This window comes from Danio rerio, chromosome 6, assembly GCF_052040795.2.
Source record: "Danio rerio strain M-AB ecotype USA chromosome 6, GRCz13ab, whole genome shotgun sequence".
NCBI lineage: Eukaryota > Metazoa > Chordata > Actinopteri > Cypriniformes > Danionidae > Danio > Danio rerio.
This window is the reverse complement of record NC_141026.1, coordinates 35,866,223-35,878,408: the sequence shown is the minus strand read 5'-3', so window position 1 is coordinate 35,878,408 and position 12,186 is coordinate 35,866,223. Positions and strand designations below refer to the sequence as shown.

At 35.0% G+C, this 12,186-nt stretch overlaps 1 protein-coding gene across 1 annotated transcript in view; it reads left to right on the top strand.

Moving 5' to 3' along the window:
* LOC147843556 (uncharacterized) overlaps window positions 1-12,186 on the top strand; it is a 536,892-nt gene that overhangs the window by 199,997 nt on the left and 324,709 nt on the right. The gene's annotated exons all lie outside the window — the stretch shown is intronic.

Below are 12,186 nucleotides of genomic sequence, written 5' to 3'. Positions count from 1 at the left end.
CAGCCAATTGGTCAAACAACCACTGTTAAAAAGGTGGAAATTTCCGTTTTTCTTTCTCAATTAGACTGAAAGGTAAATAATTTTTTAGCATTTTGTAATACTTTGAACTAGTTACAGATTTACTTAAGGGTAAATACTACACATATTACTTACACAAACACCTATTGACCTTAAATCACTTAAATTCATCAAATGTATTTATTTATTATAATTTGTTTATTTATTTTTTTAACTCGAGCCTTGTTTATGACCGCTGACAGAACATGGGGTCTGCAGCCCGTCAGGCAAGGTTCAGCACAGACCTTTCTCTGAAGGTTGTCTGTCTGGAGCGGGAAATATCCTTGTCATGATGTTGGACAGATATGAGAGATGTATAGGTGATGATATGACTCCTGCTATCTGGCAGACAGCGTCTTCTCTATTCGCTGGGAGTGTGAAGGCCTTGGGCTGCCAGAACAGTCTGACACACGTCACCTGAACTTCCCGACTGCAGTGTCAGCAGCTCTGCCTCAGTCATGCTCACTTTTGGAGAAACAGACCCAATGGATCCTCTTTAAAGAGGCCAAAAATACAGTCGAAAGAAAACTGTCCAGTATCGCTGTATAAACTATTATTCGACCTCTGTGCAGGAATAACAGGCTCACAAGTTTGAGGAAAAAGTTTGCTGAGTAGTTCTGCTCACTTTCTTTGCATTATTTATGAGCGGTTCTCTGATACTTGAGAAGCTACTTTAGAAATGAGTGTCCAATTATTATAAAGCTAATATTTCAGTGGTTAAAATACAAGATTCTCCTTTTTAAATTGAAAGTTTTTTTTTTTTTTACAGAATAATCAGATCAAATCAGTTTTACATTTTTTTCTATATGCCTTTGCACTGATATTTAAGAAGACTTTTATGTTTTACAGTCTAAGCCTGCTTGACAAGGTCATACTGGTCAGTCTTTCAGCGCAGTGTACTCATAGTGTAGTCTACATAGTCTTAGAGACAAAACTCTTTTAATCTGCCCATGTATGGTTTCGGTGAATGTGAAAAATATATACTTCTTTTGTTAAATGTAGGTAACTTTATGTGCTCTTGCCAAATTGGATAAACTTATTATACTTTAAATATATTGCAATATATTATAAATATTTTTTGCTTTAGCTGTTAGTATGTTTTAAAAATAATGTATATTTTACTTTATTTATTTCAGTAACCATTTTCAGTATTAGTTTGGTCACACTTTAATTTAAGGTTCACCTTTCCTTATTAATAAACTATCAACTTTAACTATTAGCTCAATAAACTCCAAATTTGCTGCAAATAAATAGGTAGTATTTAGGTATTGGGAAGGATCCGGGATGTAGAATAAGAATCATGCAGAATATGTACTTTTGTAACACTTTAAAATAACTACACACTATGAATCATTTGTCAAGCATTAACTCTACTTTAACAGTCAGTTAGCAGTTTATAACTGCAGATACAAAGGCTCTATTCCTAACTTGTAAGCACATAAAGTACAGTTCATCCTGAAAGTATTTATAGCGTTTCACTTTTTTCCACATTTTTTATGTTACAGCCTTATTCCAAAATGGATTAAATTAATTTAGTTACTCAAAATTCTACACACAATACCCCATAATGACAATGTGAATTTTTTTTGGAATTTGTTGCAAAATAAATGCCTGAAAAATCACATGTACACAAGTATTCACAGCCTTTGCACAATACTTTGTTGATACACCTTTTGTAGCAATTACAGCCTCAAGTCTTTTAGAATATGATGCCACAAGCTTGGCACACCTGTCTTTGGGAACTTTTGCCCATTCCTCTTTGCTGTACCTCTTAAGCTCTATCAGGTTAGATGGGAAGCAACAGTGTAGAGGCATTTTCAAATCCCTCCAGAGATGTTCTATAGGATTTAGGTCTGGGCTCTGGCTGGGCCACTCAAGGACATTCACCTTCTCCTCCAATCACTCAGCTTAGATGGCTGGCCATCTCTAGGAAGAGTCCTGGAGGTTCTAAGACAAAAACAGAATCCAAAAAATAAAGCGAACGAGTTCATAACAGGATTAAATTATCATATTGTTATTGGTTTATCCAATTTTACAATACATTTTGACACTCCTGTTATTCAGCAATGTTTAAACTTTACAGTAATTTTATTTTTTTAGATCAGTTTGCAAAGATAAATTGTTTATTTGATACTGAGCCTTTAATTATCATTTATTAGGGATTTATAAAGCAGAAATAGTCCTCACTTTAGATTAGGTCACAAAACTGCATGAAGTTCACTTAATAAAGCAGTTATTAACATACAAACTAACTATTAGTATATCCTTGAATAATAATAATAATAATAATAATAATATATACATATTGATTTGAATAGTTTATTATTCATTTACTAACTCATTCTGAATGATCTTCAAAACCCAAACTATTCTTAAATACAAATCATTTGTAAATGATGTGATACTTAGTTTAGTGATGAAAAATTGACCAGTATCAAGTCAATACAGCATTTGTATCTGCAGTTATAAACTGCTTACTAATGTCTGTTATTTAGAGTTAATGCTTAACAGATAATGAATTAACTATTTGCTAATGCTAACAGATAAATCCTAGTGTGTAGTTATTATAATGTGTATAATACTTTATACTTGTACTTTATATGTACAAATAAATAAACAAACAAAAGTCTTAATATATAAGGTAATACATTGCTAGTTAATATGAATTGGTACTTAAACTAGTTTTCCCATTAGTTTTAGTTAACAATAAACACCATTTAATCCATTAAAAAAAAAAAAATCATGAAATGTAAAATTGTTGGTAGTGTGTATTCGTAACTAGTCTCTATACTGATATTCTCATCACTTTCCTTGCATTTTGTAGGCAGTGTTTCCAGCAAACCTGCCACATCCAAAGAAGGATGTGGAGAAATACAGTTCCTTTATGTCAGTCCTCAGTGCCAGATATTTGAAGCAGTCAGAGGGAAATGTGATAGGATTGGCAACAATTTTCAAAACCAATAACCTGTCAGAGAAAGGAAGTCGTTGAACGGTCATAGCAGCTTCACACACTGTCTTTATACAGTCCACATCTGCCTCGGCTGGGCACCAAAACAAAGTCAACATTTAATTTAAAAATGAAGGAAACTTTGTATGAATATGAAATAATGGAAGGAGCAAGCCATGGAAAACTATGAAGTTATTTTTTCATTATAGGGGTGAATGTTGTCTGTGCATAGAGAGAAAGAGAGAAATCGAATGCGCCCATTAGGGAAAAAGATGATGCAATGAAAAATTGGATAATCGTGTTATTTGATTGCAATCAGCAGGGAGCTATTTGGATGATGAGGGTGAGTTTCAACCGCTCTATACATAATATAGATATTTCAAAATGACTGCTTATTCTGCATCATTCTGATCTCATTTGTATCACTGTTAAGTGCTAAATATTTGAGTGTGCTCGAATAAACAGACTCAAGCTTGAAGGGCTACCAGACAAATCAGAAATGGGAATTTCAGATTATATCAGTTAAAACTAACTTTCAACAGTCAATAGACAGAAGTTTTGTGAAAATGTGTTTAGAATGTTTCATGTCTTTATTTCAATGCCTGAATATATTATTTTGTATTCTATAAAATTGATTTAGTTTTTTTTATTTATTTCAGTATTCATGCTAAAAAAAAGAAGTTATAACTTCTCCAGAGGGTCTATTACAGAAACATCCAAACTTTAAAATCTAATTCAATCTTTTTGGTAATCATATCATTCATAACACATTTAGGACAAAGGCTATTACAAAACAGCATTTCCTAAGTGTGTTATCTTAAATACAGAAAGGAGAGTGGTCCCAGCAGACACACAACATCAAGACATTAATATTAGGTGAGATTTAGGTCATGACGTCAGGTTGCCAAAATTCAATGTCTAGCCAGCATCTAAGGACAATGTTATTTTGACATCTAATAACAACATCAAATTACATTGATATTTGGTTGATTTTAGGTCGATTTTAGGTTGGACATTGGACATTGACTAAGGCCTTACAGTGGGTTCTGACGTCAACCCAATTTTCATTTCCAAACAAAATCCAACGTCACCACGACGTTGGGTTACAATGTCACTGTGATATCATGTTCATGTCCTGTGCCTGCAGGGGTGTTACAAAAACATTTTAACAAAAAATAAAATCATAAAAGCTGTCATATTTTAGGGCAACTCAACAGCTGTTCAAACCTCAAGATTATTCGAAAGCTAACAGAAAAAAAAGTTATGATTGGTTTGTCCAACAATGACATTACATTAATTTATGAATAAAATTAAGAAGTGTAAAAGACTCTTGAAGGAACCTGAACAGCCAATTCAAATGTTATCAGCGGTTATTAGCATACTCCACATGGTTAATCAGCTATAGATCACATAAGGCTGCGGTTGGAAGTTAACAAGAACTATTTATATTATTTATTAAATTTCCCATTAATTGTATTTCATAAACATCTACCTCTACCCAAACCATAAACCCAACCGTCACAGTAATGTAGAAACAGATCTGGATCTGGAGTCTTCTCTGTTAGTATAGCTGATTAACAATGTGGATGGATAAAAACAGCCTTCTGAGCTTACAAGTAGTCATAGAAGGCCCCTTCTGGCCCATATCTATCTGCTGATAAACACTGATAATGTCCATTCAATCGAGGACTGGCCCATATCTATTAACTGATAACCACTGATAACGCACATTCAATCAAGTGATAACATTTAAAGAGGTGTGTCCTGAAGATGTGTTACAAAAACCACGCAACATGATATTACCAAAACAATCTTGCAGAAATTTGTACATTCTTATTCAGCACCTAATTCGTATAAATTTGTAAGAAACTGTATCATTCGTACAATTTAGTATGATTTGTTCATCCCCCAATGACTGGGGTTAGGTTTAGGGGTGGGGTTGGGTGCCACACCTCCATTTTAAACTCGTACATTTTTGTACAACTGAACTTGTTCGGATTTCACTCATTCATTTATTTTCTTTTTGGTTTAGTCCCTTTATTAATCCGGGTCGTCACAGCGGAATGAACCACTTACTTATCCAGCATATGTTTTACGCAGCAGATGCCCTCTAGATGCAACCCACCTTGTACGGATTTGTATGACAAAATGTAAAATAATTAGGTTTCCTCATGAAATCAGGCTGGATGTTACAGTTAGCACAGGAATGCAACCAGCTTTACAAAGACCACTAATACATCATCGAGCTTACTGCAAATAAACTCCAAAAAACGTATGGATAAAAAAATGGCAGCTGTGGTTGCCAGAAATGTACTGTTTTTATGGCAAATTTAGTATATTTATAGTATTATACAGCAATGTTTTGAAGTACAAACATCTGCACTTATACCTTTGTTACATAGACAGAAGCACAAAGCATGTGGTGACGAGAAAATTATGTCGAAGCAAAGCTCATTAAGAATAACATTTCCCACAAGCAGTGAAAAAGCATACAAATAGGGCGCTCGGTGTCATTCACACAACTACTAAACACCAATATGGTAACACAAATAATATTAAAATATTGTAAGAAACATTCTTTATCAACATTGCATCTAAAATAAATTTCTAATGTACATCACTGGAGAAAAAAAAAAACTAAAAAGAACCATAACTATGTCAAAAAAAAAGGCATACAAAGTGAAGTGGCAAGCGCAGAATTCTGAGAAAGTCAATTTATTTAATGTTAATTGTATTAACCATATACACTACCTGACTACCTGTCTTGTCACCAGTTGTGAGAGCAACAAATAATAAGTTGACTTCTAGTTGATCATTTGGAAAAGTGGGATAAGGTAGATTTTTCTGATGAATCATCTGTTAAACTGCATCCCAATCATCAGAAATCCTGCAGAAGACAGACCTATTGGAACCCACATGGACTCAAGATTCACACAGAAGGGGGTGGAGGGGAGGCGGGTGGGGGTCGCGAGAGATCTTCAGAGTGGATGGCAACATCAACAGCCTGAGGTATCAAAAGATTTGAGCTGCCCATTACATTACAAAATACAGGAGAGGGCAAGTTCTTCAGCAGGATAGCGCTCCTTATACTTCAGCCTCCACATCAAAGTTCCTGAAAGCAAAAGAAGGTTAATGTACTCCAGGATTGGCCAGTCCAGTAACAAGACATGAACTTTATTGAGTATGTCTGTAAGATGAAGGAGGAGGCATGGAAAATGAATCCAAAGAATCTTGATGAACTCCGGTAGTCCTGCAAGAAGGCGTTCTTTGCTGTTCCAAATGACTTTATTATTTTATTACTTATTTTATTAAGTTATTTGAGTCATTGCAGAGATGTATGGATGCAGTACTCCAAGCTCATGGGAGTCATACACAATATGAATTATTTCAGCATGACTTTATATTCTATACTGTACATTATTTCTGTTAAGTGATAAGACCTTTGTCTAAACAAAGTCAGACCTTACTGTCCTAATTATATGATTAAAAATCAAGGCACGATCATATTTTATCTTGGTAGAATAAGTGTAATCTAGAGGCCTTTATATTTAATATAACACACTTCTGATACCAAAGGAACAAATAGGTCAAGTTATTTTTTTCTTCATTATTTTTCAAGACTTTTGTCAGGTAGTGTATATTAAAAAACATACTTTTAACCAGGTTATGGATTTTTACCATTTTTCTCTCTTGAGTAAAAAATGTAAATGCCTAATTTTTTTTGCTGGTTTTGTTCATCTTTTTTATTTAGACTAACTCATTAGCAGCTTCATTAGCAGAGTGTCGGTTGGCTACTAACAGACTTGAGAGTGGATTGTCGAACTTGATGACACAATTTAAGTCTTCCTAACTAAGAAACTATTTTTTAAGAAAAGATAAAAATACCAAATCAAGTTGTTATCAGTTTCTGCAATACAAATTTGTGAGAAATCCTAATTTATGTATCATATTTTAACTTCAGACTTAAGTTTAGAAACCTTCTGTAATATGTTCCCAGGCTCAAAAACATCTACAGAACCACAAGGGGTGAATGGAATCGATTGAGTTGGGTTAATTTTTAATCCCTATTATGGTCTAAAGCTCTTCCATCTCTGTAATCTATTATTTTATATCTAATGAGAAAAAAGCCAAACACTGTAATTTAGATCGACACATCAGGAAAACCTTACCATGGGATCTTTTTCTTGCAGCTTGTATGGATAGTGCTAGGATCTTCAGCTGACTCAGTCGTTTAACCAACCAACCTACTGCAATATGATGACTGTAATGATCTTACATAGGACTTTTCGACTTGAGAACATCCAAAGTAGACGTGAAGGCAGGGGAAGTGCCCGAGGCCATGGCCTGCTGGGAGGTAAGATGACTCAAATATGTCTCTGTGTGATTTCTGTCATAACTGAAAAATGCCTCAGTGGCAGATTTCAAAGGCTACAGTTTTGAAAAGTGATCATTTCTTTTAAAGCGATCCAATTTACACAACTGAAGTAGTGCCGTAAACTTCATGAGTTCAGCAAAACAATCCAATCGCAGATTAATATCTGAGCTGAGGTCTGAGGGAAGCTTCTCCTTTTAATAACTGAAACTATCAACTCATAATATTATCGAACGGCCCGACTCGGAGGCTATTGATTTTGCTATTATTGTGTTTTCTGAAGTTCTAGCAAGGTGACACAGGGGGCTCAAACTCCATCCCTACCCAATGACCCCTCGCTCCCACTGGACGAGTGCAGTTGATAAAGGACGTAAAGATCAGCTGCCCCTTGGCCTTTATAGATTAACGAATATGAGCTGTCAGCACCTCTCATCTCCATTTCCAATGATTTACGTCAAGTTTAATGAGCCTGCCAGTGCCAGATAACACACTCACAATGCTGCATTTTACACACTGTCCATTCTAGTAGCTTTGCTCATGGTAAAATTGCTTTAGTATAGTTAGGGAATAAGTTGTGGAGATTTTGGAAGGCATTGCATTCGGGTGGAAGATTCTGTATTAATGTATTACATGGTGAAGTTGAGGTGTTGCAATAAAAACAATTAAAATTTGCAATAAAAAATGCAATAAAAACAATTAAGATTGCCCTAAATGAAACAATTATTCTATGTCAGTACATACAGGTGTATAGATATTTGCATTTTTAACTGGTTGCATTTAAATAAAGATATGAGAAAACAGCAACACTATGAATGCAGATAACCTCCTAGACTTTTTAATGAAAAGGAAGGTGATTGGAATGTACATTTAAGTATTGGAAATATTAAACTATGACCACATAATAAATACATTTTTAAAAAATCATGTAAAAATCCTGAGGTAACATTTAGAAATTTTACCTCAGTGTTCTAAGTGTATCTTTTTACTAGAACTATGACTTCTATTGCACACATCACGTCATTGTATCAGAAAAATCACTCATTATCAATTAGACAACAAACGCACTATAGTTATTTTTCAAAGACATAAAATTAGGTAATGTAACCTTAAACCCCTCAATTCAGATGATGTGACTAACTCACAAAACGACAAAAAATTGTGCAATAACAGTGTAATAATGTGCCAACTGTCACCTAATGTGCCAACAATTCACAGTACCCATTGCTTAAAGGCACAATATGTATACGGTTTTCATTAAAACATCCAAAAACCATGAAACAGAGTATTATATATATATATATATATATATATATATATATATATATATATATGATAATTTTTATGAAAAAGAAAACCAAACACATCTAAAAAACCCTTTTTTATGAGGAACTATTTTCTTCCGCCATTCATTCACATCTACAGCTGATGGTCAGAACAGCAGAAACCGTTACTCATTCACCAAGGTCTTTTTAGAGCTAGTATTTCAATGATTCTCTAGCATAATATCTAAAGTGCTGACAAAACAGGTGATTTTTGCTCACATTTTAAGAATATAATGCTGAACGATCAATCTATAGAGATTTCCCAGTATTTCTCTGTTGCAATCAGGATATTACAATAACTAACAAAGAGAGACAGTTTCTGAGGTGTAAATAAAGCACCATAATATATAACAAACAAAAAAAGATTGAGATTGACTTAGAACGTCACTTACCTGATTTATAATGATTTGTTCAGCTGTAATGTGAAACGTATGCTGAGAAAACGTTGAGTTTTTCTCCCTCCAAAGCCTGGTTTATACTTTTGCGTCGAGTTATTAGCTAGAACCACGCCGTATTGCTTGCGCATTGCCGTGCATTTTATACTTCTGCACTCTGTTTCTGTTGCTCTGCAATAACATTTCCAAAACGTTAGTTGGAAGTAGATTTTTATGTTCCTCTGTGTTGAGTTTCTTCGCCTATGTTTTGTTTTTTCTGAACGCTAACTTATTGTACAAGTGGCTCAAACTCGCTCATTCAGAGGTGGAAACCGGCAGATGTGCAACAACTATAATAAGGCAAACACAAAACAGTCTCCATCTGGAACTACTTCATGGGACTCCACACTTGTAAACACTCGCTCCATCAGGCTCGCCCGTCCATACTCGTCAGCTCTACCAAGCCGACCAATCATAGAGCTTGCGCTACGCATCGTTGCGATGTGTACTTACATTTTTTGAGAGGTGCGTGTCGGCGACGGCTATGGTGAGGGTTATGCGTCCACATGCAGGCTGAGCAAAAATCACCTGTTTTGTCAGCACTTCTGCGCTTGACACAGAAGTATAAATGACAAATTTTTGGATTGCTTTAATAGAAAACAGGAAAACAGAAATTGTGGTTTTATTAGAATGCACATTGCAGCATTATAACAGAACCATCAAATAGTTTAAGTATATGTATGTAATAGTATAAGTATAAAATATGTAAAGTATACTTTAGTATAATAAAACATTGCTGCTTCCACGTGCATCGAGGTTGTGGTAAACAGCGGCATACAGTGGCTTTAGTGTAACGTCACATTTTTTCATCAGCAGATTGTTTAATAGCTTAGTTATAGCCTTACTCTGCTTCATGCTAACTTGATAATATGTTTTGAATACTTCTGCTCATCCATGAACATGATTTCTGCAGGACTCCTGAAGAATGTAATGAAGACATTTGTTTGTTGTGAATACAAGCACCCTCTAATAGCAAAAACGACCTACTCCACCTTTATAGTTAGTTAGGATGTAAGCTGTTTTAAAAATATGTAAGCCATTTCATTTTAGGGCAAGGCATTGACTGAATCTACCACATGCTAATTTTGAGGTTGTAAAATTTGCCAAGAACCTGGAAAAACAAAAGCTCCTGTTTTAATAGTATTTCAAGTAGCTTCTGTATAAATCCGGAGATTATATCAGACTGTGTAGTGAAGATCATCTGTGCAGCTGGACAGATGCCTTGAATTTGATGTTGTTTTGGTGTAACATTAATTACAGCTGTGTTTAATGTGATACTCGTCTTAGCACAAAGTGTATCGCAGCGCTGCTGACTGATAAAGACTTGGCTCAGAGGACTTAGTCAAAGCTTAGCCCTTGATCCGGAGTCATGAGCAGGTCAGAACAGTCTGGACATGCATGAAGGCCAAACGATCAGGTCCAGGAATAATATCAGACTTTATCTAACAAAACACATTCAGGTTTCTACAGTCTGCTAACTCTTAGAAAATGTAAAAAGGGCAAGATTTACTTTAAAATGTATGTGAAATTATTCCTAGCACAGTGGTACGTTTTAATTAATTGATCCGTTGATATTAAGACATTATTGCTTTTTTTTTAAAACATCTATCATGGCATAATAATTAAATTAATAATTGTATGTGGGTCAAAGACAAGACTGCATGGTGTTCACATGAAGACAAAGAAAACTAAAAATTTTGTCATAATTTACTCGCACTTTACATGTTCCAAACAGTTTTAGAAGATATTTTTCAGAAAGCTGAAAGCCTTTTGACTGCCATAGTATTCTTTCCTACATAGTAGTTTTTTTCTACTGTCAATGGTTAGCAGGTTTACAGCTTACTTTTAGATGATTTTATTTTAATATCAAAATAAAATATTTTATTATTTCACTGTTAACCTAAATCGTTAACCGTTTTAATGAAAATATATAAGTAAATATAGTTTTAAGAATATTATATATATGATGATTGAATTAGGCAAAGCAGTGGCGCAGTAGGTAGTGCTGTTGCCTCACAGCAAGAAGGTCGCTGGGTCAGCTCAGTTGGCGTTTCTGTGTGGAGTTTGCATGTTCTCCCTGCATTCACGTGGGTTTCCTCCGGGTGCTCCGGTTTCCCCCACTGTCCAAAGACAAGCGGTACAGGTGAATTGGGTAGGCTAAATTGTCCGTAGTGTATGAGTGTGTGTGTGAATGTGTGTGTGGATGTTTCCCAGAGATGGGTTACGGCTGAAAGGGCATCCGCTGCGTAAAAACTTGCTGGATAAGTTGGCAGTTCATTCCGCTGTGGCAACCCCGGATTAAAAAAGGGACTAAGAAAATGAAAGAGACAAGAAAATTAATGAATGATTGAATTGAATTAAATTGAATTAAGTCGGTGCGTCTCGGTGGCACAGTAGCTGTTTCGAGCCTTGGCTGGGTCAGTTGGCATTTGTGTATGGAGTTTGCATGTTCTCTCCTTGTTGGTGTGGGTTTCCTCCGGGTGCTCCGGTTTCCCCCACAAGTCCAAAGACGTGGTACAGGTGAATTGGGCAGGCTAAATTGTCCATAGTGTTATGTGTTAGAATGAGAGTGTATGGATGTTTCTCAGTGATGGGTTGTGGCTTGAAGGGCATCTGCTGTGTAAAACATATAAGTTGGCGGTTCATTATGCTGTGGCGACCCCAGATTAATAAAGGAACTAAGTCAAAAAGAAAGTGAATGAATGAATAAATGAAGTAGTACACTGTAAAAAATGTTACTTAGATCTAACTTATAAAAAGTGAGGCAAGTGGTTGCATCGGACGTTTTAGGTTGATTCAACTTCCAGCCTTTTTTAAGTATTTTAAACACTAAAACATTGCTTAAAACAAATGCAATAAAATTAAGTTGAGCCAACTAATATTTCTAAAATTACTCAAATCAGATAGACTTACTTTTTTTGTTAAACTTAACTTACTTATACATTGCTATATGTTGACTGTACTCATTTTAATTAAGTATTATGAACTTAATGATCTAAATAAAATTAACCATGCATATGTCATTTAAAACTAATTTAATTGACTTCTGGCTGT